Source organism: Aotus nancymaae, unplaced genomic scaffold, assembly GCF_030222135.1.
Source record: "Aotus nancymaae isolate 86718 unplaced genomic scaffold, 86718_ANA_hifiasm-v0.15.2.pri h1tg000014l, whole genome shotgun sequence".
In the NCBI taxonomy this organism is placed as follows: Eukaryota; Metazoa; Chordata; class Mammalia; order Primates; family Aotidae; genus Aotus; species Aotus nancymaae.
The window spans coordinates 123835287-123862544 of NW_026988425.1; the positions used below are offsets into that span (position 1 = coordinate 123835287).

At 42.8% G+C, this 27258-nt stretch overlaps 1 pseudogene; it reads right to left on the minus strand.

Moving 5' to 3' along the window:
* Nucleotides 1–7046: 7046 nt before the first annotated feature.
* The window catches only part of LOC105709185 (amyloid-beta A4 precursor protein-binding family A member 2-like), a 40903-nt pseudogene continuing 20691 nt past the window's right edge, over nucleotides 7047–27258 (minus strand).

Sequence of the window (27258 nt, forward strand, 5' to 3'; positions counted from 1 at the left end):
GAGAGGGATCAGTATGTCCAAAGTCTGTACTTGATAGGAATTTGGCTGCTAAGTTGTGCCATCATTTCCACTTTTTTGTCCATTGTGTAAATTGACCTCTTCTTTTTCTCTGCCTTTCATGATCAGTTGAGGTCAGGAATTCCAGACCAGCCTGACCAACATGGTGAAACCGTGTCTCTACTAAAAGTATAGAAATCAGCTGGGCATAGTGGCAGGCACGTTTAATCCCAGCTACTTTAAAGGCTGAGGCAGGAGAATGGCTTGAATCCAAGTGTCAGAGGTTGCAGCAAGCCGTGATTGTGCCATTGCACTCCAGCCTAGGCAACTGAGTGGGACACTGTCTAAAAAAAAAAAAAAAATTTTCTTTTTTTTTGGTTGGTAATTTTTCTTTTTTGAGACAAAGTTTCCCTCTCGTCTCCCGGGCTGTAGTGCAATGGTGCGATATCAGCTCACTGAGACCTCTGCCTCCCTAGTTCAAGTGATTCTGCTGCCTCACCCTCCTGAGTAGCTGGGATTCCAGGCCCTCGCCACCACACCTGGCTAATTTTTGTATTTTTAGTCGAGACAAGGTTTCACCATGTTGGCCAGGCTGGTCTGGGACTCCTGTACTCAGGTGATCCACCGGTTTCAGCATTCTCACAGTGCTAGCATTACAGGCACGGGCCACTGTGCCCGGCCTTTTTGTGATTTTTTTTAAGATCATCCACTATTATTAATCTTAATGTATTTTATGTGTGGCCGAATATAAATTTTTTGATTTTAATATTGCCCAAGGAAGCCATAAAATTGGGTATCCCTGCTTTACATCAAGAAAAAAACACACTCTACATTTGGAATGCCTCAAAACACTACCAGCCATGCAAAAACCATGAGACTGGTAACTTCCAATCTGTTTTGAAACAGTGGAATCCCCTGTTGATATCTGAGGGGTATGGTTTCCTCTTGGAGGAGGTTGATGGTTTCTAATGATTATTATTATTTACTGAAATATTATCAATGTCATTGACCTTTTCATTATTTTGACTATTAATATTCCAGGCAATCAAGTTTCTACTTGATTATTTGCATCTTTGGCATGACTTTCCTGGTGTTATGTGGAGGATTATCACTATGGTGTTTCTGGGAGTTTCTATAGTTGGCCTTTTACTCCGAGGAATTATCTTCTGTGTGAGTATACTAACTTCCTGTGGAGGTATACTTGTAATCACAAAGAAGAAATTATTTACAACAATTCATGCTTCTGGACTTTATTATGAATATTCGGTTTTACCAAAAACATCAAGGAAGTGATTCATTAGTGTAAGAATTATAAAAATATCTGCCATTGACATTATGAAAATTAAACAGGTTGATGCTTGTTTAATAGAATGTCAACAGAGCTTTGGGTCAAAAATAAGTTTTTTTTTTTGTAAACCTTTGTGGTCTTTATCAGAAGTGGAGTATGAAGTTTTGGCACTTAAATAGGAAATTCTGTCTAAACTTTTCTGCTTTATAATTCTATTGTATTGCTGGAAGGAAAGCTTTCACTGTCCTCTCTAATGGTTCACTGCAGAAATGAACTAACAACAGACAGCTTAACAGGAGAAGAAAAGCATAGAACAGGCATAAACGTGGGAGCCAGGCAAAAAATGAGACTGCAAGAAGGGTCAGATGGTTAAAGAGCACCCTTTTTTCAGGGGCGAGGGAGATAGATGGAGATGGAGGCAATTTATTGGGACAGCAAATGAATTTTAAAGGAAATGAAAGAGTCCAAAGAACAAACGGTTGGCCTGAGACAAAGTTCCTCTGAGATCATAGGGACAAGGTGACAAACTGCAGGAAGGTGAAGGGCAGAGCTGCACTGCATCTCATGATGCAGAGAAAGCCCCAGAAAATCTGTTGGAACTGCCCTTCAGATAATCAATGAAAAGTGTGTCTGGGCAGGGTAATTTTGAATGATATCATCAAAGTGCATGTTCCCAGTTGCAGGTAGAGAGGGATCAGTATGTCCAAAGTCTGTACTTGATAGGAATTTGGCTGCTAAGTTGTGCCATCATTTGAGGTTTTTTGTCCATTGGGTAAATTGAGCTCTACATTTTCTCTAGCCTTTCATGATCAGTTGAGGTCAGGAGTTCCAGACCAGCCTGACCAACATGGTGAAACCCTGTCTCTACTAAAAATATAGAAATCAGCTGGGCATAGTGGCAGACACGTGTAATGCCATCTACTCTAAAGGCTGAGGCAGGAGAATGGCTTGAATCCAAGTGTCAGAGGTTGCAGCGAGCCGAGATTGTGCCATTGCACTCCAGCCTGGGCAACTGAGTGGGACACTGTCTAAAAAAAAAAAAAATTGTTTTTTTTTTTTGGTTGGTAATTTTTCTTTTTTTGAGACAGTTTCCCTCTCGTCTCCCGGGCTGGAGTGCAATGGTGCGATCTCAGCTCACTGAGACCTCTGCCTCCCTAGTTCAAGTGATTCTGCTACCTCACCCTCCTGAGTAGCTGGGATTCCAGGCCCTCGCCACCACACCTGGCTAATTTTTGTATTTTTAGTCGAGACAAGGTTTCACCATGTTGGCCAGGCTGGTCTGGAACTCCTGAACTCAGGTGATGCACTGGTTTCAGCATTCTCACACTGCTAGGATTACAGGCACGGGCCACTGTGCCTGGCCTTTCTGTCATTTTTTTTAGATCATCAGCTGTTATTGGTGTTAATGTATTTTATGTGTGGCCTAAGACAACTTTTCTGCTTTTAATATTGCCCAAGGAAGCCATAAAATTGGATATCCCTGCTTTACATCAAGAAAAAAACACACTCTACATTTGGAATGCCTCAAAACACTACCAGCCATGCAAAAACCATGAGACTGGTAACTTCCAATCTGTTTTGAAACAGTGGAATCTCCTGGTGTTATCTGAGGGGTGTGGTTTTCTCTTGGAGGAGGTTCATGGTTTCTAAAGATTATTATTATTTACTGAAATATCATAAATGTCATTGACCTTTTCATTATTTCAACTGTTATTATTGCAGGTGATCACGTTTCTTCTTGAATATTTGTATTTTGCGAATGACCTCCTTGTCATTCTGTGGAGGATTATCATTACTGTGTTTCTAGCAGATTCTACAGTTGGCCTTTTCTTCCGAAGAATTATCTTCTGTGTGAGTATACTAACTTCCTGTGGAGGTATACTTCTAATCACAAGAAGAAATTATTTCAAACAATTCATGGTTCTGGATTTTATTATGAATTATCTGTTTTACCAAAAACATCAGGGAGGTGATTTATTAGCGTAAGAATTATAAAAATATCTGCCATTGACAGTATGAAAATTAAACAGGTTGATGTTTGTTTAATAGAATGTCAACAGAGCTTTGGGTCAAAAATAAGGTTTTTTTTAAACCTTTGTGGTCTTTATCAGAAGTGGAGTATGAAATTTTGGCACTTACATAGGAAATTCCATCTAAACTTTTCTGCTTTATAATTCTATTGTATTGCTGGAAGGAAAGCTTTCACTGTCCGCTCTAATGGTTCACTGCAGAAATGAACTAACAACAGACAGCTTAACAGGAGAGGAAAAGCACAGAACAGGCATAAATATGGGAGCCAGGCAAAAAATGAGACTGCAAGAAGGATCAGATGGTTAAAGAACACCCTTTTTTCACGGGCGAGGGAGATAGATGGAGATGGAGACAATTTATTGGGACAGCAAATGAATTTTAAAGGAAATGAAAGAGTCCAAGGAACAAACGGTTGGCCTGAGACAAAGTTCCTCTGAGATCATAGGGACAAGGTGACAAACTGCAGGAAGGTGAAGGGCAGAGCTGCACTGCATCTCATGATGCAGAGAAAGCCCCAGAAAATCTGTTGGAACTGCCCTTCAGATAATCAATGAAAAGTGTGTCTGGGCAGGGTAATTTTGAATGATATCATCAAAGTGCATGTTTCCAGTTGCAGGTAGAGAGGGATCAGTGTGTCCAAAGTCTGTACTTCATAGGAATTTGGCTGCTAAGTTGTGCCATCATTTGCACTTTTTTGTCCATTGGGTAAATTGAGCTCTACATTTTCTCTAGCCTTTCATGATCAGTTGAGGTCAGGAGTTCCAGACCAGCCTGACCAACATGGTGAAACCCTGCCTGTACTAAAAATATAGAAATCAGCTGGGCATAGTGGCAGACACCTTTAATCCCAGCTACTCTAACGGCTGAGGCAGGAGAATGGCTTGAATCCAAGTGTCAGAGGTTGCAGCGAGCCGAGATTGTGCCATTGCACTCCAGCCTGGGCAACTGAGTGGGACACTGTCTAAAAAAAAAAAAAATTGTTTTTTTTTTTTTGGTTGGTAAGTTTTCTTTTTTTGAGACAGTTTCCCTCTCGTCTCCCGGGCTGGAGTGCAATGGTGCGATCTCAGCTCACTGAGACCTCTGCCTCCCTAGTTCAAGTGATTCTGCTGCCTCAGCCTCCTGAGTAGCTGGGATTCCAGGCCCTCGCCACCACACCTGGCTAATTTTTGTATTTTTAGTCGAGACAATGTTTCACCATGTTGGCCAGGCTGGTCTGGGACTCTTGAACTCAGGTGATCCACCGGTTTCAGCATTCTCACAGTGCTAGGATTATAGGCATGGGCCACTGTGCCTGGCCTTTTTTTGATTTCTTTTAGATCATCAGCTATTATTAGTGTTTATGTAATTTATGTGTGGCCTAAGACAACTTTTCTGCTTTTAATATTGCCCAAGGAAGCCATAAAATTGGATATCCCTGCTTTACATCAAGAAAAAAACACACTCTACATTTGGAATGCCTCAAAACACTACCAGCCATGCAAAAACCATGAGACTGGTAACTTCCAATCTGTTTTGAAACAGTGGAATCCCCTGGTGATATCTGAGGGGTGTGGTTTCCTCTTGGAGGAGGTTGATGGTTTCTAAAGATTATTATTATTTACTGAAATATTATCAATGTCATTGACCTTTTCATTATTTTGACTATTATTATTCCAGGCTATCAGGTTTCTACTTGAACCTTTGTATCCTGAGAATGACTCTCTTGTCTTTATGAGTATGCTTATCACTAGTATACTTCTGGGAGGTTCTACAGTTGGCCTTGTCCTCCGAGGAATTATCTTCCATGTGAGTATACTAACTTCCTGTGGAGGTATACTTGTAATCACAAAGAAGAAATTATTTAAAACAATTCATGCTTCTGGACTTTTTTATGAATATTCGCTTTTACCAAAAACATCAGGGAAATGATTTTTTAGCATAAGAATTATAAAAATATCTGCCATTTACATTATGAAAATTAAATAGGTTGATGTTTGTTTAATAGAATGTCAACAGAGCTTTGGGTCAAAAATGTTTGTTTTTTTTTTAAACCTTTGTGGTCTTTATCAGAAGTGGAGTATGAAGTTTTGGCACTTAAATAGGAAATTCTGTCTGAAGTTTTCTGCTTTATAATTCTATTGTATGGCTGGAAGGAAAGCTTTCACTGTCCGCTCTAATTGTTCACTGCAGAAACGAACTAACAACAGACAGCTTAACAGGAGAAGAAAAGCATAGAACAGGCATAAACATGGGAGCCAGGCAAAAAATGAGACTGCAAGAAGGGTCAGATGGTTAAAGAGCACCCTTTTTTCAGGGGCGAGGGAGATAGATGGAGATGGAGGCAATTTATTGGGACAGCAAATGAATTTTAAAGGAAATGAAAGAGTCCAAGGAACAAACGGTTGGCCTGAGACAAAGTTCCTCTGAGATCATAGGGACAAGGTGACAAACTGCAGGAAGGTGAAGGGCAGAGCTGCACTGCATCTCATGATGCAGAGAAAGCCCCAGAAAATCTGTTGGAACTGCCCTTCAGATAATCAATGAAAAGTGTGTCTGGGCAGGGTAATTTTGAATGATATCATCAAAGTGCATGTTCCCAGTTGCAGGTAGAGAGGGATCAGTATGTCCAAAGTCTGTACTTGATAGGAATTTGGCTGCTAAGTTGTGCCATCATTTGAGGTTTTTTGTCCATTGGGTAAATTGAGCTCTACATTTTCTCTTGCCTTTCATGATCAGTAGAGGTCGGGAGTTCCAGACCAGCCTGACCAACCTGGTGAAACCCTGTTTCTACTAAAAATATAGAAATTAGTTGGGCTTAGTGGCAGACACCTGTAATGCCATCTACTCTAAAGGCTGAGGCAGGAGAATGGCTTGAATCCAAGTGTCAGAGGTTGCAGCGAACCGAGATTGTACCACTGCACTCTAGCCCGGGCAACTGAGTGGGACACTGTCTCAAAAAAAAAAAAAAAAAAATTTTTTTTTTTTGGTTCGTAATTTTTCTTTTTTTGATACAAAGTATCCCTCTCATCTCCCGGGGTGGAGTGCAATGGTGCGATCTCAGCTCACTGAGACCTCTGCCTCCCTTGTTCAAGTGATTCTGCTGCCTCAACCTCCTGAGTAGCTGGGATTCCAGGCCCTCATCACCACACCTGGCTAATTTTTGTATTGTTAGTCGAGACAAGGTTTCACCATGTTGGCCATGCTGGTCTGGAACTCCTGAACTCAGGTGATCCACCGGTTTTGGCATTCTCACACTGCTAGGATTATAGGCATGGGCCACTGTGCCTGGCCTTTTTGTGATTTTTTTAGATCATTAGCTATTTTTAGTGTTAATGTATTTTATGTGTGGCCAAAGACAACTTTTCTGCTTCTAATACTGCCCAAGGAAGCCATGAAATTGGACGTCCGTGCTTTACATCAAGAAAAAAACACACTCTACATTTCGAATGCCTGAAAACGCTACCAGCCATGCAAAAACCATGAGACTGGTACCTTCCAATCTGTTTTGAAACAGTGGAATCCCCTGGTGATATCTGAGGGGTGTGGTTTCCTCTTGGAGGAGGTTGATGGTTTCTAAAGATTATTATTATTTACTGAAATATTATCAATGTCATTGACCTTTTCATCATTTCGACTATTGTTATTCCAGGTGGTCAGGTTTCTACTTCATCATTTTTATTTTGGGAATGACCTTCCTGTCATTCTGTCGATTTTGATGAGTACTCTGTTACTGAGAGGTTCCACAGTTGGCCTTTTCCTCCAAAGAATTATCTTCCGTGTGAGTATACTAACTTCCTGTGGAGGTAAACTTGTAATCACAAAGAAGAAATTATTTAAAACAATTCATGCTTCTGGACTTTATTATGAATATTCGGTTTTACCAAAAGCATCAGGGAAATGATTTATTAGCGTAAGAATTATAAAAATATCTGCCATTTACATTATGAAAATTAAATAGGTTGATGTTTGTTTAATAGAATGTCAACAGAGCTTTGGGTCAAAAATTAAGGTTTTTTTTTTTTTAAAACCTTTGTGGTCTTTATCAGAAGTGGAGTATGAAGTTTTGGCACTTAAATAGGAAATTCTGTCTAAACTTTTCTGCTTTATAATTCTATTGTATGGCTGGAAGGAAAGCTTTCACTGTCCGCTCTAATGGTTCACTGCAGAAATGAACTAACAACAGACAGCTTAACAGGAGAAGAAAAGCATAGAACAGGCATAAACATGGGAGCCAGGCAAAAAATGAGACTGCAAGAAGGGTCAGATGGTTAAAGAGCACCCTTTTTTCAGGGGCGAGGGAGATAGATGGAGATGGAGGCAATTTATTGGGACAGCAAATGAATTTTAAAGGAAATGAAAGAGTCCAAGGAACAAACGGTTGGCCTGAGACAAAGTTCCTCTGAGATCATAGGGACAAGGTGACAAACTGCAGGAAGGTGAAGGGCAGAGCTGCACTGCATCTCATGATGCAGAGAAAGCCCCAGAAAATCTGTTGGAACTGCCCTTCAGATAATCAATGAAAAGTGTGTCTGGGCAGGGTAATTTTGAATGATATCATCAAAGTGCATGTTCCCAGTTGCAGGTAGAGAGGGATCAGTATGTCCAAAGTCTGTACTTGATAGGAATTTGGCTGCTAAGTTGTGCCATCATTTGAGGTTTTTTGTCCATTGGGTAAATTGAGCTCTACATTTTCTCTTGCCTTTCATAACAGTAAAAACGTGGCTGTCTGGGGGCTGGCCCCCCTTCTGAACAGTGATCCAAGAAAAAAGCACTAATCCCACAATGCTGTTTTATATTCCAGGGAAGAGGAAGTATGTTTTATTTTTACAACCTACATAATTACCCACCCTTCGGGACTGCCTTTCAAGATACATAGAAAACAGAAAATAGATGCATTATGAAGATATCTAGGCACATTTAACAGTCTGTCCTTTTTTTTTTTTAAATGGGGTCTCACTCTCTGGCCAAGTCTGGAGTGCAGTGGCATAATCTCAGCTCACTGCAACCTCTGCCTTCCAGGTTCCAGTTGAGTTTCCTGCGCCAGCCTCCCAAGTAGCTGGAATTACAGGCATGCACCACCATTCCTGGCTAATTTTTGTATTTTTGGTATAGATGGGAGTTGACCATTTTTGCCAGGTAGGTCTTGAACTGTGAACTCAGGTGATCCACCTGCCTCAGTCTCCAAAAGTGCTGGGTTTACACGTGTGAGCCACCATGTCCTACCGCATTTAACAGTCTTTACCCCACTTAGTCCTGAACAGAGAATTGTCAATGTAAATTGGGGGAAGTTTTCTTTTTTTGACAGAATTTGGCTCTGTCACCCAGACTGGAGTATAATGGTGTGATCTTGGCTTACTGCAACCTCTACCTCCTGGCTTTGAGTGATTCTCCTGCCTCAGCACCACTGAGCAGCTAGAACTACAGGCAGTTGCCACCACACCCAGCTAATTTTTGTATTTTTAGTAGAGATGGGGTTTCACCGTGTTTGCCAGGCTGGTCTCAAACTCCCAATCTCAAGTGATCCATCCACCTCGACCTCTCAAAGTGCTGGCATTACAAGCCTGAGCCGCCATGCCTGCGGAGGGGATGTTTTTTAATGTGTCAGTTCTGATTTTAACTCCCAGGTAATACAAATTTCTGGAAGTTAAAATCAGAAAAAACAAATTCTACAAAGAACTTGAAAGATGTTCTTTCAGGCTGGGCATGGTGGCTTTTTCAGATCATCCCTCTGCAAGAAAGGGTAAGTTTTACAACTGCGTAAGTTTTGTTTGTTTGTTTTCCTTGCTTTTGGGCAAAGTCTGCCAGGTCAGGACGTGGATGTATTTTTCTCCCCACAGCTCTGTGCTCAAGCCTTGAAGAGGGAGATGGCCAAGAGGAAGCCTGCCTACAAGCAGCACAGGTAGGTCATTGTGATGGATTTTTTTTTCTTTTTGAGTCAGAATCTCGCTCTTTCTCTCAGACTGGAGTGCAGTGGTGCAGTCTCAGCTCACTGCAACCTCCAATTCCCAGGTTCAAGCAATTCTCTGCCTCAGGTTCCCGAGTAGCTGGGATTACAAGCATGCACCACTACACCTGACTAATTTTGTAATTTTAGTAGAGACAAGAGTTTCTACATGTTGGTCAGGCTGGTCTCGAACTCCCGACCTCGGGCGATCTGCCCACCTCAGCCTCCCAAAGTGCTGGGATTGCTGGCATGAGCCACCATGCCCTGTTGTGATGATCACTTTTAAGGATGTTTTTGTTTTAAGATCAAGCTTTGAGTGTCTAGTAAAGAACGTGGTGGTTTAATTCTTCTTCAAGTTAATTCTTTCTCTGTTTTCTATATGGGAAAGGAGGAGAAAGCAGAAAGTGCCAGAGAGACACATGAGTGAGGAGCCAGCCCAGAGATGCCTGTGCCTAGAGAATGCTCTCTGGAGAGGTAGGAGCTCCCATGAAGGCAGCCACTTAATTTCTGCTGCACAATCCACGCCCTGCTTCTCCTTTTGCGGGTGAGGGCTCAGGTGGGGTAATTGTCATATTTCCTGGAAAGAGTTCCAAGCACTTATGAAGAGTACAGTTGTCCCACTGGGTGCCCTAGCTGAATGGCTCTTGGCTGGTCCCCTGTGAATGGTGCAGTTCAGGCCCCTCCACTGACTGTGGACATTGCCCTACCCTGACATCTTGGTTACTTTTAACTGTGAGGATAAGCCTGCAAGGCAAATGGGCCAGCTCCCCTTCCCACCTTGAGTCAGTGTGAAGGCTTTTTCTTTCATTTGAGAAAAGTCACAACAATAGCATTATATTTATTTATTTATTTATTTATTTATTTATTGAGATGGAGTTTTGGTCTTGTTACCAAGGCTGGAGTGCAATGGTGCGATCTCGGCTCACTGCAACCTCCGCCTCCTGGGTTCAGGCAATTCTCCTGCCTCAGCCTCCCAAGTAGCTGGGATTTCTTCAAGAGTAGGAGCTATTACTTAAGAACTTTCTCCCTAGAATCTGACTTACATTATCAAAACACAATATTAAGGGTGAAAATTTAAAATTTTAAGAAAATAGTCACCTGTTTTGTGAGAAGTTCCATATGAAATGCTCCTCTACCCAATACATACCTTAAAAAAAAGAAGGAACCATACAAAATTCTCTCAGGAATTATTCCTCTGGAAACTATTTCTAAGTGGCATTACTAAGAAAGTATGCACACAAGTAAAGATGAGAACATGCAAACATAAAATAGTTGTGAGGGATACACGACTATGGGTATGTATTTAGTTATTTCTTTATTAGTAGGGTCTTACTCTGTTGCCCAGGCTGCAGTGCAGGGGCATGATCTCGGCTCACTGCAACCTCTGCCTCCCAGGTTCAGGGGCTTCTCCTGCCTCGGCCTCCCGAGCAGTTGGGATTACAGGCGCACGGCACCACCTCCGTCTAATTGCTGTATTTTTAGTAGAGGCAGGGTTTCACCATGTTGGCCAGGCTGGTCTCAAACTCCTGACCTCAAGTGATCCACTGGCCTTGGCCTCCCAAAATGCTGGGATTACAGGTGCAAGGCACCCCACCCGACGGACTACAGGTAATTTTAAAATTCTAATGCTTATTAACTCTAATCACTCTTAAATTCTAGTCAATTTTTTCAAATGGCTACTAGAACAGAATACTTTCAACTTTTTATGATGTCAGAAACTAAGAACTCAGCCCTAAATATTCCAAAGAATAGGGGCAGAAGAACCAGTTTCCTTAAATGACATTGGAGTGTTCTTTATCCTTAAATGACATCAGTCTTCTTTACCTCCAAAACTTTTTTGACCATCACGTTACAGTCAGGAGTTTTTCCTCCGACGATGGCACAGGAATCAGAAGGTGGTTCCAGGATGTGAAGAGCTGATGAACAGGGTTAAAAAGTGGCTATCAGTAAATGAGAAAGGTAATCTAGAGCAATGAAACGTATAACTGAGGCTATGTATGCACAGTGGCTCATGCCTGTAATCCCAGCACTTTGGGATGCTGTAATGGGAGGATCCCTTGAACTCAGGTGTTCAAGATCAACCGGGAAACATAGTGAGCCCTCCTATCTACCAAAAATCAAAAAGATTACCCTGGTGTGGTGGCACATGCCTATAGTCCAAGCCACTTGTCAGGAGGATCCTTGGGGCCTAGGAGACAGTGAATTATGATTGTGCCACTGCACTCTAGTCCAGGTGACAGAGCAAAGACCCTGTCTCAATACCAACAAACATATGACTGAATCCACCGCTAAGGCAGGAATGGAGAAGAAGAGCAGCTGAGATCAGCATGTTAATGAATTGCTGGTATAAACTATAATTACATATCCACAAAGGTCCAGGTTCTAGAGCTTGACACACACTTACACATTTCAATGGTCTTGCCTCTGAGTTTTCCTAATTTTTTCTAATATTGCCAAATTTTCTTTTTCAAGTCCACCATCCTCTGAGTTTTTCCCACTAATAGGCTCTTCTTCCTTCATCTCATAGTGATCTAAATCTTCTTTATCCTGCAAAAAGAAGAAAAATATTACCTTATTAAAGGTGTTATTCTTCATAGTTTCCTATGCCAAAAGTTAAAGTATTCTTGGCTCAGTGGAAGACAAGAACCAGAATATGTCTATACTATGGGGGACAAGAGGTTCCTTCCTTTTATATCCTATCTTTTATTTACAAGCTAGACTCTGGGTAAAGCAGATTAAAAGTTTTGTAAAGTCCCATTACGAAATAAGCCAACATACATACATACATACATACATACATACAACATACATACATACATTAATTCATTCATTCACTCACATGAAGTCTCCCTCTGTTGCCCAGGCTGGAGTACAGGGGTACGATCTCAAGTCAGAACAACCTCGGCCTCCCCGGTTCAACTGATTCTTGTGCCTCCATCTCCCGAGTAGCTGGGATTTACACACGTCCACCAACATGCCAGCGAATTTTTTTGTATTGTTAGTAGAGATGGGGTTTCACCATGTTGGCCAGGCTGGTCTCCAACTCCTGACATCGAGTGATCTGCCCACCTCTTGCTCTCCTGCCCTTCCGCCTTCTACCACGTGAGGATACAACAAGAAGGCCCTCAGACACCAAATATTGGTATTTTCATCCTGGACTTCCCAGTCTCAGGAACTGTAAGAAAATAAATGTCTGTTCTTTATAAATTACCCAGTCTTTGGTATTCTGTTATAACATAAAACAGACTAAGATAAAACTCCTTGATGATTTTTCAACAAGAGAGAGTTTCACTACTTCTGGTGAGTAGTCCCTCAAATCTTCTCAAATTCTTTTATGCAAACATAACATTTTTAAAACTTAGCAGTTCCTCTTCCGAAAAATAACCAAATACAGGTTAAAGACTGATTAGTATTAAATACAATATAATGTTGGTGCTAAAAGTAAATAGTTCTTGTTTGCCAGGAACCAAATCCAAAGAATTCAGATAAAGCCATTTGCTCAAAGGTGTGTCATCAGTTAGAGGTAAAGCCAGAGCTGAGAAATTATATTCCATTCCAAATACACTGTGCTTTCAATTATTCCACATTAACAGTAATTTACAAAGGAGATTAGAAAATTATTCAAATGTTCACAAACGAAGCACCAGGTGGCCATTCACTGCCAGGCTCCCCCACCCAACCCAGGGATGCGGGAGCCGCCTGCTAGTAACCGCTGCACGCCCCCTCCACCACTCGTGGGAGCAGGAAGTGGCCCATAGGAGAGGAGTGGGGCCGCTGGGCTGCTCCCCTAGATCCCAGCAACAACCGCCGCGCAGCTCTGCCGAGTACACAAGGCAGCACTCCAGAGCACTGGGGCCGCAACCTCCGGCCGCCCCGAACGCGTCCGGGTGCCTGCAGCGCCACGGGAGACCCCAGGCTGCCACCGCCTGCAAGTCACGCAGTCTGAGCCCCCCAGCTTACCTGGCCAGGGTGCGGAGCTGCTGCAGCGCAGTGCCATCCCGAGGAGTCGCCGCCCACTCCGAAAGCAGTCCACGTAACTGGACAAATAGAAGTTCTTTTACACAAGTCCAATAATCAATCACATCTTCTTTATATACTCACAGTGAGGCTTTTCTTTTTTTGGAAGGCAGATTTTCAAATGTGTTTATTAGAATGCACGCTGACTCTGCTATAATTAAAAGAAAACACAGCTATGCTGACATCCATTGCCCTCATTACCATGGGTTTCTTCCCCAAGGTTTTGTCAAACTTTCAAAAACTCCTCTTCCGAACACTTATTCACAGCTAATTACCCATCAGACCAAGGTCCCCAGGCTTTTAGAGACACTTCCATTGTGAAATGCACGGCAGCCCCCAGCCCAGCCACCAGGCCACCCACCACTGGCCACGGCAGTGTGTGAGCAGCAGCGCCCCCACGTCTTTGCCACTGCCCTGCTGGTCTGAGTGCACCCCTGAGGATTGACAGGCTCTCCCACAGACACTGCCCCACCATGAGCAGATCCATGGCAGCGGGATAGAAATGGACCCTCTTCTAGGGTGGGAGTAGGGGCGTCTTCTGTGAAACACCAGTGGCCAATCAGCCCTCAAAAAGACTTTACTCCTCAGTCTGAGGGGTGAGCATAAGAGTGGCCAGAGCATTCACACAACATGCTTCGTAACTGGACCAGTGAAGGGCTCAGCCACCATTAGAACTGCAAGGCACACACTCCTCCCACCCCCTCGCTTCAGCATCTCCGAGGCCTGTACCAGGAGGTTCCTTGCTCTCAGGCCCCTCTGCTCCCTTCTCTGGGACAGCCAGGGTCCTACCTGCTCATGGGGCCACTTCGGCCTCTCCTCTGGGGTCCTGGTGTTGGGATTGAAGCCTCTCTGGGGATCTCCGCGGTGCTTGGCCTTGGAAGGGAGGTTGACAGTGACTTGGCCCTCCCCTCGTGCCTGCTGGGGCCTTGCTGGCAAGGCAGGCAGGCCTCTGCAGAGTCCCCAGGCTCTGGCTCAGGCCCATGCTCAGAGCCGGCCTCATTGGCGCTGGTGATGCTCATCATGCTCAGGCTCATCTTGATTGCGGCCACGATCTCGTCGATGTCACCCTCCTGGTCCTCCAGGTCCCCATCCCCACACCTCAGGCAACAGGGGGAGGCGCCAGTGTTCCCGTTGGCCTCTGCCGGGTAGTAGTCCTGGTAGCCCTCTTTGCTGGGACAGTGGGGGCCATCTTCTTCCTGGTCACGGGCCTCTAGGACGGAGGGCTCAAACTCCGGGATGGGCAAGTAGCCCTCCAGGTAGTCCTGGCTGCCTTCAGCCCTGTGGCCCTGGGGGTGTGGGCCTGCCGACTCCGTCCATTCCTCCACTGATGGCCTCCTGGCACTCGTCGGTGTCCACGGGGTGCACGCTGTGTGGGCCAGGTACTCCTCTCCGTTGCAGTCCATGCCCTCCAGGTAGCCGTCGTCCTCGGGGCAGTAGCGGACGTAGTAGGTGATGCCCTCTCCTCCTCCTCAGAGAGGCCCTGGTCATAGTCCTCCCTCCCTGGAGGCGTCGTTCACGTAGTTGGAGCTGGAGTCCCCATCGGGGCTGTGGTTGTGGCACTCCTGTTCTTCGGGCATGGGGCTCTCTGGCCACAGGGCGGCCAGCTCCAGGCCCTCAGGTACATGGCCTCCAATGGCAGCTCCACATCCTCGCTCTTGGGCTCCTGGCACTGCGGGACAGGGCCTGGCCTTGCCCTGTGGTCCAACATGTCGCTCCCCACACTCTCACACTTCTGGTGGGCCATGGTGGGCACTCACACAGTCGTCATCTCCCGGAGGCAACCACTGTAGAAAGGAACACTGGGAAGAATACAGTCAGAACCACACAAAGCCTGGCCATGCGCCAGGCCACTCTACCACCACGGCATCTCCCACCACGTTCTCCCGCAGCAAGATGAAAAATGACAGCTAAAGGTTTTCATTGCAGCAATTTTTTTTTTTTTTTGAGACAGAGTCTCACTCTGTCACCGAGGCTGGAGTGCAGTGGCGTGATCTCAGCTCACTGCAACCTCCACCTCCCGGGTTCAAGCAATTCTCCTGCCTCAGCCTCCCAAGTAGCTGGGACTACAAGCTCGCATCATCACGCCTGGCTAATTTTTCTATTTTTAGTACAGACGGAGTTTCACCATATTGGTCAGGCTGGTCTTGAACTCCTCACCTCGTAATCCACCCGCCTCAGCTTCCCAAAGTGGTGGGATTACAGCAGTGAGCCCCCGCACCCAGCCGGTAATCTTTTAAAAAACTGGAAACAACCAAAGTACCCATAAATAAGGGAACGGTTAAATAAATGAAAGAGTTCGTGTGCTCCAAGGGTCGATGGCGTTTTTAAAGAGGCAGGGCAACAGGCACTACAGTCAGGGATCTTAAAGTCCTGTTTTGGAGGGAAAATATCAAGTGAGCTACACAGTCAGTGCACGTGTGTAGATCCCAGTTCCAGCTCTGTTAAGATGGCTAGAGAATACACACACACACTCCCCAGCCCACACACGGACGCGAAGGCACACAGAAAGGAGGAGCTCCCCAAAGGCTTGTCAGTCGTGTCCTCTGGGGAGGGGAGAAAGGTGGGAGCAGAGGGGCCATGCACATTTTACTTTATTGAAGATGTATGTACCGGTTGAGTTTTTTACCAAAACGCATTGGTTATTCACCAGCAGTATAATGAAACCCACCTGCGCACCTTTGAGGGTGTCTCTTCTAGCTGGGGAGATGTCAGACCTCAGACAGAATGTCCCGTGGGGAGGGAAGGAAGCAGAACTTCCTGCACCAGCCGCTGCTCTGGGCCTCAGGAGTGGTGGCAACAGGCCAGTCTCCGCCAAGAAAACGGCCACTGGGCCAGAGGGGCCAGCCTCTCATGTGATCAGGACATGAGGACACCACAGGGCACAGCCAGACATACCTGAAACACAGGAGGTGGCACTGACCCAAGGAAGGGCGGGACCAGGGGACGTGCAAGCCAGGACAGCCGGCGGCGTGCAGACGAGCAGTATTAATTTGGGGAAAACTAAACCATTCAGTTTCACTCAAGTAGTCTGAATGCAAAATCAGTAGTTTGCATGCAAATGTGTGTGGTGGTGTGTGGTGTGTGTGTGACATACAGTGCACGTGGTGTGGTAGGTAGGGAGCGTGTGGGGTGCGTATGTGTGCATGCTGGTGGGGCATTCTGGAGAGTGTGGTGTGTGGAGTGTTCTGTGTATGGCGTGTGGTATGTGGTGTGTGTGATGTGAATGTGATGTGTGCGTGGTGTGTGTGAAGTGTGATGTAGTGTGGAAGGGTTGAGTGTGTATATTTTCTGTGCATGGCATAGTGTTTGTGGTGTGTGGTACGTAGGAAGCGTGTGTAACGTGTGTGGTTGTATGAGGGGTGTGTGGTGTGTATGGGGTGTGTGGTGCCTGTAAGATGTGTATGGTATATGTATGTATGATATTGTATGGTGCGTGTGGTATCTTTGTAGTGTGAATAAGTTGTCTGTGTGGAATGTGCTGTGTTGTATGGGTGATGTAATATGTATGTAGAGTGTGATGTGGTGTGTACGTGGTATTTATGAAGTGTGTGTGGTGTATATGAAATGCGTATGGTGTGTGCATGTGCAGTATTATGTGGTGAGTGTGGCATGTGTGGTGTGTGTATATAAGGTGCGTTTGGTGGGTATGGGATACATGTGTGGCGTCTGGTAACTGTGAAGAGTACGAGGTGTGTATGAAGTATGTGTGTGGTGTTTGCAAGGTGGACATGATATGTGTGTGGTGTATATGGCGTGTGGGGGGGGTTTATGTGTGGTGTGTGACAGTGTATGAAGTACGTGTGTAGTATGTGTGTGGTGTATATGGGTTGAATGTGTGGGATGTGGGAGGTGAGCATGGTGTATATGTAGTGTGTGGTGTGTACGGGGTATGTGCGTGAGGTGGGTATGCTATGTGTGCCGTGTGTGTCGTGTATATGGCTTAAGTGTGCGGTGTATGTGAGGTCGGTATATGTGTGTGGCTGTATAGTGTATATGGGTTAAGTGTGTGCTGTGTGTGAGGTAGGTATGCTATGTGTATAGTGTGTGTGAGGTGGGTATGATGTGTGTGGTGTGTGTGGTGCATATGGGTTGAGGGTGTGGGCTGTGTGAGGTGAGAATGATACATAGGTGGTGTGTGAGGAGGGTATGTGTGGTGGGTGTGGTGTGTATGGGGTATGTGTGTGAGGTGGGAAGGATATGTGTGTGGTATATATGGGTTAAACGTGTGGGGTGTGTGAGGTGGGCATGGTGTATATGTGGGTGTCTAAGAGGTGTTTCTGATATATGTGCAGTGTGTGAGGTGGGTATATGTGTGTAGTGTATATGGGTTAAGTATGTGGTGTGTGTGAGGTGAGTATGAGTGTAGTGTATACGGGTTAAGTGTGTGGTGTGTGTGAGGTGGGTATATGTGTGTAGTGTGTATGGGTTAACTGTGTGGTGTGTGTGAGGTGGGTATGTTATGTGTGTGGTGTATCTAAAGTGGGTATGATATGAGTGTGGTGTGTGTGTAGTGTATATGGGTGTGTGTGAGGTGGGTGTGTATAATGTATATAGGTTAAGTGTGTGGTGTGTGTGAGGTGGGCATGGTATATATGTGGTGTGTGGTGTGTGAGAGGTGGGTATATTATGTGTGTGGTGTGTGTGAGGGGGATATGATATGTGTGTAGTGTGTGTGTGGTGTATATGGGTTAAATGTGTGGGATGTGTGAGGTGGACATGGTGTATACGTGGTGTGTAGTGTGTGAGATAGGTATGTCTGTTGTGTGTGGTGTGTATGAGGTATGTGTGTGGTGTATGTGAGGTGGGTATGTATGTTGTGTGTGGTGGGTATGGGGTATGTGTGTGTGGTGTATGTGAGGTCGGCATAGCATGTGTGTAGCGTGTGAGAGGTGGGTATGATATGTGTGTGGTGTGCATGGGGTATGGGTGTGCTGTGTGTGAGGTAGTCATGGTATGTGTGTGGTGCGTGTACCTATGCACACACATGCGTACCTGTGCACTGCAGATGACAGGCAGGCCGGCAGCCCGGGACACGCAGCGGTGACAAGCTCAGCCAAGGTAGGGCTCGGGGTGGGAGTGGCCAGGCCCCTGGCCGCTCAGGATCTTCGATGCACTAAGAGCCTAGGAGGAGAGAACAAGCTGTGTCACCATCTCCACCCAAGTTCATCACTCACGTGAACCTCTAAGATGCACTGAAACTGTTCCACTTCTGATTAGATACTAGCTCTGACTTTTATTGTGCTGAGGCATGTTCCTTCTACATCCAGTTGAGTTTTTATCATGAAGGGATGCTGAATTTCGTTGAATGCTTTTTTGGCATCTATAGAAATGGACATATGGTTTTTGTCCTTCATTCTTTTTATGTAATGTATCGCACTTGCAGATTTGAATATGTATTAGGTCGTTCACACACTGCTATAAAGAAATACCCGAGACTGAGTAATTAATTTAAAGAAAGATGTTTCACTGGCTTACGATTCTTGAGACTGTACAGCAAGCATGACAGCATCTGGTTGGCTTCTGGGGAGATCTCAGGAAACACATAATCAGGGCAGAAGGCAAAGAGGGAACAAACACATCACATGGCAGGGGGGAGTGGGCGAGGGGGAGGTTTAAACAACGAGATCTGGCAAGAACTCACTCACTATAAAGTAGCAAGGGGAGATGGTGCTAAACCATTCATGAGAACTCCACTCCCATGATCCAATCACCTCCCACTAGGCCCCTCCTCCAACATTGGGGATTACAATTCAACATGAGATGTGGGCAGGGGCACAGACACAAACCACTTCAGAATAAATATGTTGAGCCATCCTTGCATCCCTGGGATGAATCCCACTTGATTACAATGAATGATCTTTTAAATATGTAGTTGAATTTGGTTTGAGGATTCTGCATCTCTATTCAAAGATATTGGCAGAGAGGCGGGGGTGGGGGGGGGAGAGCGCGCGAGTGGACGCGCGATGTGTATGTGTGTGTCTCTCTTTGTCTGGTTTTGGTACCACAGAAATACTGGCCTTGTAGAGTGACTCTGGAAGTATTCTCTAAACTTTTTGGAATAGTTTGAGTAGGATTGATATAGTTCTTCTTCAAATGCTTGCTAGAATTCAGCAGTGAAGCCATCAGGTCCTGGGCTTTTCTATGATGGGAGACATTTTATTACTGCTTGTGCCGAAAAGATTTTTTTTTTTTTTTTGAGATGGAGTTTTGCTCTTGTTGCCCAGGCTGGAGTGCAGTGGCATGATCTCGGCTCATTGCAACCTCCACCTCCTGGGTTAAAGCGATTCTCCTGCCTCAGCCTCCTGAGTAGCACCATCATGCCTGGCTAACTTTTGTATTCTTAGTAGAGACAGGATTTCACCATGTTGCCCAGGCTGGTCTCAAACTCCTGACCTCACGTGATCTGCCCACCTCAGCCTCCCAAAGTGCTAGGATTACAGGTGTGAGCCACGGTGCCCAGCCAAAAAGATTTTTTTTTTGAACTTTCAAAAAAACAAAAACCAAAAAACCATTCCTGGAGGGATGGCTGGTGAGGACTTCAATTGTCATAGTCTCTCTGTGATGAGGCTCAGAGGCAATCCAGCTGTTTTCCTAGTGCAACAGTTAGCATATTTAACAACCAAACAATTGTGAGTTATATACCTCTCTTATCTCTATGTATCTTGTGATGACATTTTCTGGGCTGCCCGCCTGCTGAGGCAGGAGAATCACTTCAACCCCAGAGGTTGCAGTGAGTGGAGATCACGCCCCTGCACTTCAGCCTGGGAGACAGAACAAGACTGTCTCCAAAAAAAAAAAAAAAGAAAGAAAGATACAAACTACAAAAACAAACCCTAAGAAGGAAGGAATACATAAGCTATATATTCCTATATAAAATTAAAGAAACTGAATTTGTAATTAAAATCCTCACAAAGAAAACACCAGCATCAGGTTACTCTACTAGTGAATTCTAACAAACATTTAAGAAAAAAATACAATCAGTTGTACATGAACTCTACCAGAAACCACAAAAGGAAGGAACACTTCCCAACTCCTTGTTTTGAGGTGCAGCAGCTTTTCTATGATACCAAAACCAGATAGTAATATGTAAAAAAAAAAAAAAAAAAAAAGTACTGACCAATAAACAAGTATCCTCACAAAACATCAGCAAATCAATCCAGCAATACCTAAAATGCATAACATGTAACAATCAAGTAGAATTTATCTCAGGAATGCAAAGCTGTTCAACAAAAAGCAAGAAATCCACCATATCAACAGATTAAGAAGAAAACCCACATAATCCCAGTCATACATGCAAAAAATAGCACTGACAAAATTCAACATTCATTCATGATTAAAAACAACAACCTTCCAGAAAACTAAGATAAAAGGAACTCCCTCAACCTAATAATGGCAAAACAGAAATACAAGGGAACTTCCTTAACCTGATAAAGGGCATCAACCAAAAAAATACTTAATGGTGAAAGACAGAATGCTTTTACCCAATATTAGGAGTAAGGCAAGTATATCTGCTCACTATTCCTAATCAACAACATTCTGGAAGTTCAAGCTACTGTGATAAGGCAAGAAAAAGAAATAGTATTTGAAAGGAAGGAATAAAATTGCCTCTATACACAGATGATATGACTGCCTATACACAGGACAACACCAAGGAATCTACACAAGAAAGTTCCTACAACTAGTAATTTTAAGATTGTAAGTTTGCTATTAAAAAAAACTATATCTCTACATAGTAACAAGGAATAAAAAATTGAAATTAAAAAACAAAACCACTATTTACAACAGCATCAAGAAACATGAGATATTTAACTATAAACCTAACAAAATGTGTGCAGGATCTATTTGCCAAAAACTACATACCATACATTAAAAAATAAAACAATGGGAAGATAACATTACATTCACAGTTTGAAATATTCAATATTGTTAAGATGTTAATTCTCCCCAAATTGATTTGGAGATTCAAATGCAATCCCAATAAAAATCCCAGAAGGTTTTGTTTTGTCTGGAGGGAAATAAAAGTTGACAAAATTATTCTAAAATATACAGAAAGGCAAAGGAGCTAGAATACCACAATCATTTCTAAAAATTTTGGAGGATTTATACTACCTGATTTTCACATTTAATATAAAGCTACAGTAATCAACATAGAAGTAACTGGTAAAAAGACAGACACATAGATCAACAGACCAGACAAGAAAGTCCAGAAATATATGGCCAATTGATTTTTGACAAAGGGAGAAAGGCAATTAAATGGTAAAAGTATAATCTTTCCACGAAAATGCTTCTTCAAAATAAATATTGAACATCTCTATCAAAAAAAAATTATCTCTGCCCTTATCTCATTGCACAAACAGAAATTTAACTGAAATAAAACTTCTAATAGAAAACAGGAAAAACTCTTTTCGACTTTGAGTTTGGCAAAGATTTGAGATACAAAACCAAAAGCATGCAGAAATCAACAAATTGAACTTTATCAAACATTTTTTTTCTTTCATTTTGAAATGGAGTCTTATTATGTTGCCCAGGCTGGAATGTAGTAGCAGGATCTCAGGTCCACTGCAACCTCTGCCTCCCAGGCTCAAGCGATTCTCCTATCTCAGCCTCTGAGTAGCTGGGACTTCAGGTGCATGCTACCACTCCCAGTTAATTTCTGTATTTTTAGTAGAGACAGGGTTTCACCATGATGGTCAGGCTGGTCTAAAATTCCTGGCCTCAAGTGATCTGACTGCCTCGGCCTCCCAAAGTGCTGGGATTACAGGTGTGAGTCACTGCACCCAGCCAGGGCTTTATCAAAACTTAAAGCACGTACTGCAAAAGACACTGTCATTAACAGAAAGAAAAGGCAAACCACAGAATGGGAAAAAATATTTACCAAATAATACCTGATAAAGAACCTCTGTAATCCCAGCACTTTGGGAGGCCGAGGCGGGTGGATCACGAGGTCAAGAGATCGAGACCATCCTGGTCAACATGGTGAAACCCCATCTCTACTAATACAAAAAATTAGCTGGGCACGGTGGCGCATGCCTGTAATCCCAGCTACTCAGGAGGCTGAGGCAGGAGAATTGCCTGAACCCAGGAGGCGGAGGTTGCGGTGAGCCGAGATTGCGCCATTGCACTCCAGCCTGGGTAACGAACGAAACTCCGTCTCAAAAAAAAAAAAGAACCTGTATCCTGAATATATTAAAAAATCTTTCAAAACTCAGAAACTTCTGTGCACCAAAAAGAGTTAGCACAGAGTAAAAAGGCAATCCATGGAATGGGAAAAAATACATGTAAATCATATATATTTAATAACTGGTTAATATCCAAAATATATAAAGACTACTGCAACTCAACAACCAAAAAACAAGCAACGTAGGGCTTAAAAATGGGCAACGGACTTGAATACGTGAAGTCTATGTTATATTTTGCCACAATTTCTCAATAATAATAAGAAGAATTCAATTAAAAATGGATTTGAATGCATTTTACCAAAGATATATGGATGACAAATAAGCACATCAAGAGATCATTAGTCTTTAGAGATAAGCAAACTAAAACCACAGTGTGATACTAGTAGGCACCTATTACAGTGGCAATTTTTTTTTTTTTTGAGACACAGTCTTGCTCTGTTGCCCAGGTTCTGGACTGCAATGGTGCAATTCCAGTTCACTGCAACCTCCAAATCCTGGGTTCAAGCAATTCTCCTGCCTTGCCTCCCAAGTAGCTGGAATTACAGGTGCCCACCACCCTACCTGGTTAATTTTTTAAATTTTTAGTAGAGACGGGGTTTCGCCATGTTGGCCAGGCTGGCTCAAACTCCCAACCTCAGGTGATCCACCAGCCTTGGCCTCCCAAAGTGTTTGGATTACAGGTGTGAGCCACGGAGCCCAGCTTTTTTTTTTTTTTTTTTTTTTTTTTTTAATCTGACAATACGGATTGAGTATCCTTTACTTGAAATGCTTGGGACCAGAAGTGTTTCAGATTTCCAATGTTTTGGATTTGGGAAAGTCTGCATTATACTTACCAGTTGGGCAGCCTTACTCTAAAAATCCAAAATCCAAAATGTTCCAATGAGCATTTCCTTTAAACATGACATCATCACTCAAAAAGTTTTGAATTTTGGCGCATTTTAGATTTCAGATTTGGGATGCTCAACCCATATCAAGTACTGATGAGTATATAGAACAACTGGAGCTCTTATACCTTGCCAGTGGTGGTACTAGATGGTACAGACAGTTTGAGAATTTCTTTAAAACTTAAACAACGGCCATGGGAACCACGGCAAGTCTTTTCCTAAGTACTAACCCAAAAGAAATAACAAGTTATGTTCATACAAAAATCTGTACACTAAGGCAAGTTTGTTCATAATCACTGGAAACCGTAAAACTCAAATATACCACAACTGGAAAATGAACACACTATTATACATTCCTACAATGAAACGCTACAAGAAGAAACCAACTACCGGTATCAGTAACGTCACGGAGAAATCCTAAATGCATTAGGCTAAGTCTAAGAAAAGGGTACATATTGTATGAGTCCATTTACATGACATTCTAGAAAAGGCAAAAATGTACAAAAAGAAACCATATTATTGGTTAAGTGGAGGTGAGGAAACCGGGCTGACTAGAAATAGGTGTAAGGGAAAGTTTTAGTGTGATAAAGTTGTCTTGTATTTTTAAAATTGTGGTTATATGATTGTATATGCTTGTCAAAACTCAGAACTGCACACTAAGGGTAAATTCTACTATATGTAAATTATACCAATAAAAACAATAAAGGTCTGAATAAAAATAAAGGTAATGTGATAAAATAACACCAAATCACTGATATCACCACCAGTCATAAGAAGTTATCTTATATATTTAATCATATGTATCTGATTTAAATATGCTACCTATCGATACATTTCAAACAAAGAAAGACCATATGGCAGGTTTATGAAAGTCAAGGTTAGTATTATTTAATGATTTCCTTCACCATTTAATGAGACATTAAAAAGTTGACTGTATCTTATCTGAAAACCCACTATTTTTTTTAATAATTAATTTACCCATTATCTACTATGTGCAGATCCAAACATGCATGAGATAATCAGAGGGAGAGTCCAGGAACATGATTCTTTGCCCTTTCCATCTTCCTAATAATGGATACAACTGGTAGAAATAGTAAGTGTAAAGTATAAGGTGAGTATTTAAATATTCTCTCTTTCCATACATTCTCTAAGTGAGTACTCAGCAGATTCAGCTCTCTTGAAAGAGGAGAGTATTTTGAGAGGCATTTAACTTTACAAATTGGTAAAGCATGACTGTTATCAATTTGTTCCATTTTAAATATGTGAAAACCAAGGCTTTCAAAGGTGACTGAATCACTTCCCCATTTCTTTCTTTCTTTTTTTTTTTTTTGAGACAGAGTCTCGCTCTGTTGCCAGACGCCAGGCTGGAGTGCAGTGACGCGAGCTCGGCTCACTGCAACCTCTGCCTCCCAGGTTCAAGCAATGCTCCTGCCTCAGCCTCCCAAGTAACTAGGACTACAGGCGTGCACCACCACACCCAGCTATTTTTTTTTTTTTTTTAGTTAGAGACAGGGTTTCACCATGTTGGCCAGGATGGTCTCAATCTCTTGACCTCATGATCTGCCTGCCTCGGCTTCCCAAAGTGCTGGGATTACAGGCGTGAGTCACCATGTCCAGCCCACTTCCCCACTTCTTTTTCTTTTTTTTTTTTTTTTTTGAGACGGAGTTTCGCTCTTGTTACCCAGGCTAGAGTGCAATGGCACGATCTCGGCTCACCGCAACCTCCACCTCCTGGGTTCAGGCAATTCTCCTGCCTCAGCCTCCTCAGTAGCTGGGATTACAGGCATGTGCCACCATGCCCAGCTAATTTTTTGTATTTTTAGTAGAGACAGGGTTTCACCATGTTGACCAGGATGATCTCGATCCCTTGACCTCGTGATCCACCCGCCTCGGCCTCCCAAAGTGCTGGGATTACAGGCGTGAGCCACCGCACCCGGCCCATTTCCCCATTTCTAAAGCAAAAGAAAGGTAGAACTAGAATTCAAACTGACAGCAGTCTCACTTCTGACAAAGTTCTTACTCCTACCAAGGAAGAACTCATCTCTTACTGCTACTCATCCCTCTTCTCACATCTGCAATTATTTAAGCAACAGCTTGGGTCAACATGTTTGAAATCAATTAAGTATCTTTTAGGATTTTATTATGCATACAACCTGGTTTAATTTTCAACCTCACTCCCACAATGCATGCATATATACTCAGAAAGGTTGAAACAGTTTATCATAACTTATACTAACATACAGAGTCCTTTATCTGATTTTAAAACTCAAAATTTTAAAAAGCAAATCATTTACTTTTTAAGTCAGGAATAAAAACAGCAAATATACAAACGGATATATGAAAAAGTAATCATGCTCACTTTTGACCTTAATACAAAATTATTTTAACTCTAATTTTAAACAAAAGAATATAGAAAAAGTTTCACCCTTCCTCTGGCTTCTTGACATCTGGCTTTCCTCTATTGTTTTCAAAGCTGCCAGTATCCTGAGTTATACACAGATTATTTACTGCAATACACACTTACCCTGTGAAGCGTCACTGTATGTTGTTCCCATATAGCTGTTTCCCCCATTGTTGTGCTCTGATAAAGGAAAAGAAAAACAAATCATTTACCTGTTAAGATAATGTCCTTAACAAGGTGAGCAAGAACATCAAGTTAACAATTCAGCACACTGAAATACCAAAATTCACACAAGTTGGGGTGGTATTATCTTAAAATATCTAATGCATGTAAACATTTAAAAGCATCTCATGTTTTATAAGGGAAGGGAAAGTTAAATACCTCTGAACACAGTAATTATAAATATACAAGTTACAGGAAAACAGATAAAACCACTGATAGTTTTGGCAAATGGCTGCTTTAATGTCACAAACACGACTGCTCTACCTAGTTTCAGTTTTGCTGCAGAATTACCTTCTCAAGCTTCATTTATAACCAAAAGAGAAAGAACAGCTTTTCTAGAATATGTATTAACACACATGTAGATACACACAACATGAAACAAAAAAGAACAAGCTCCCAAACTCCCCCAAGAATCATAAAATAAGTGATACGAGCTCCAATACAGGTCCCTGCCCAAATTATAGTGTACTTCAGTTTCACCTCCTGTCATGAACCTCTCACTAGAGAGGAAAATAAATCATTATCTAAAGCAGGGATGTCCAGTATTTTGGCTTCCCTGGGCCACAATGAAAGAATAATTGTCTTGGGCCACACATAAAATACACTAACACTAATGAAAGCCGATAAGCTTTAAAAAAAAGCAAAAAAAAAAAAAAAAAAACACCTCATAATGTTTTGAGAAAATTTACGAATTTGTGTTGGGTCACATGCAAATCATGGACCACAGTTTAGACAAGCTTATCTAAGGAATTAGCAGTAAATGATTCAAAATAATTTTTGTATGGCGTTAATTATTCTTAGAGGTTTAAAATATTTCAGTCTCTCTGAATGCTACCATTTTATGAAATTGGGACTCCTAAAATGCATTTACGAGTAAAATTAAAAAAGATTCTTCAGCATTATCAAAAGGTAGAGTAGAAAGGGAGAAGGCTAAGCATGAGATTCTCAAACCACTAGTCACCCATTACTACAAATGCCTATTTCATAAGTGAGGCCTGTTTTCTCATACACTACTGTTAAAAGCATCCTGAGAATATGCCTATCAAAGTGCCATGGGCCCATTTCTCCTTTCCCACAGCGACTTTAACTGAAGATTAGTGCCATTTTAGAAAGTAAATCCCTATAAAGAAAGCCTGCTTCCCTAAATTCAAAGCAACTAGATTAACTTTCCTGTCAGATGAATAAGAGAGGAGAGAGAAAGGATGTCTCTGTTCACCCCCATAGATAAGAACTGCCAACCTCACCAGCATTTTGTTTCAATCTTCCAATCAAGCGCAACAAAACCTCCCTTTAACGAGACCTCCACTGGAAACAAA